Consider the following 2,019-nt stretch of genomic DNA (forward strand, 5'->3'; position numbering starts at 1 on the left):
CTTAATGCTGCCAGCTCCCGGAAGGCGGTCGGGGTAGCGATGATATTCATGTTAGTTTAGTTTCCCTTTTCCTCTCAGGACACGAATCCCACCCTCTCCTTTCCAGGCCTTGCTCAGTCTCATCTCTTCCCAGGCTGACATGGCATAGCTGACAGATTCGTTCTGTGACTGCTGCAGAGCTGAAGCTGTACTGAGGCACTACTTCTCAATCCATCCATTTCTGTTGTTTCTTCAGAGGAAAGAACAAGATTCCTTCAGAAGCCAAGACTCTCAGGTCTTGCCAGGTGAGGTCAATTGCCAACAAAAACCACAAGTCAGGAGGCTCTTTGGTTTCTAAGCCTGGGTTCAAAACCCATCCATCGTGTGGAATATTTGCAGAACTACTGAACTCCCCAGGAGGCAGAAAAGGAGTTGAAGACCAAGATATAAGCCACGGCAACGCTTTTTATCCTCTTAAAGCTTTGTAGGCAACCTCCATTCTGGAGGACACTGGGCACCTGAGTCCTCCAGAGCCTGCAGGTGTGCACGTGGGAAGCAGAGAGGTGGGGTATGTGCAGCTTGGGCTTGCAACAGAGATTGAAACGCAGTGACGCTTTTGCACAGATTGGCTCCCGGAACCTTTGGCATTAGAGCAAACGAACAGGCTCTCCTTTTTCATTTTTATCTTTTAAAGCACATTCCACACACAAACTTCCAGAAGCCACTTCTGCCTTCCAAGAGCTAAGGAAATAGAAGATCAACTGTTCAAAACAGATACTGAGGTTTATGCTTTCCGAAGGAGCGGCAGACCAGCGTTTGGGGAGTAGTCCTATGATGTTTCCTACTGTTTTTACAAGCAAGGGTGTAATATCCAAGAGCGGTTAAGGTTTTGACAATATCGGTCTGTTCCGGACTTCTATCAAAGCAGCTGCCCCTGCTTACAGATGCGCCGGGTCAGATCTTTTTGAAGTAGTGGCACTTGGAGCTCTTGGTTAAAGGCTCTGCTTCCATCTGGCAGTGCAGCTCCCGTCTGCCTTTCATGGGTCCCAACAGAAGCCCAATCCTGTGGTTTGCCGGGAAGAAGGCTGAGGACCTGAGCCCAAACTTTCTCTTACTTAAAACTGCAAAGCTGGTGGTGGAAATGTAGACGAGAAGACAGGGTGGGAGGAGACAGAGGAAAACAATAGGGACGCCTCACCTCTGGTTGGTTGGAAAAATTCTAGAGGGGCCACATGTACTGCAGGGAGAGGTTAAAGTGTGTCTGCTCCTGGCTGCAAACAGGCCTATTAGGTTTGCTGTTAATAAATATGATGGAGCTGGGGGTGGGGGTGGGGTTCTTTTTAAAAAATAAAGCTTTGGTTAGTAAAGCCAGAATCTAGAGGGGGCTCTTTTATTTTCAACCCTGAAGAGTTTTTAAGAAAAAAGTCCACTCAGTATATTATCATTAGTACTAATATCATTTTGAAACTTTTATAAATAGAGAATAAAGCATGATTTTCAATTATACTGAAATTCATCTAGAAATGAAAGAAGTTAAGAAAATCTGAATAAACTTGAACATTTTTTTCCTAAACAGAGGTACTCTCAAAAGCGAGTAATTTTACAATGTGAAAAACTTAACCCTACATTGTTGAGATGAGTAAAAATGGAACAGCCCTGAAAGGTGCACAATGCGTGTGTGTGTGTGTGTGTGTGTGTGTGTGTGGAGCTGGGCAAAGCAGTTTCCCCTTTCTTCAAGATTTGTTGATTTTCAGGGAAAATCCTAGCTCTAGGGGGTCGTTTCCGTATGGGAGAGCGACCCTAAAAAAGCAGTATTTTAATGCCAATCACTACAGTCACAGTTTATGAACCTGTAAGGGATCAAAACTAGGGACGGCAAAAAAAAAAAAAAAAAACTAGGGACGGCAGAGTCCCACACAGTGCAGATCTGGCACGAGGCATGCTTTCTTATGAGTTAAGATGAGGCGGTGGTGTCGGGGTGGAGGGGGCTGGGGGGGGCTCTGGATTCCGGAGAATTAACAACGCCCCACGCCTCCCCTT

This window comes from Delphinapterus leucas, chromosome X, assembly GCF_059928025.1.
Source record: "Delphinapterus leucas isolate spDelLeu-1000000601 "Yukka" chromosome X, BTC_Dleu_Yukka2, whole genome shotgun sequence".
NCBI lineage: Eukaryota > Metazoa > Chordata > Mammalia > Artiodactyla > Monodontidae > Delphinapterus > Delphinapterus leucas.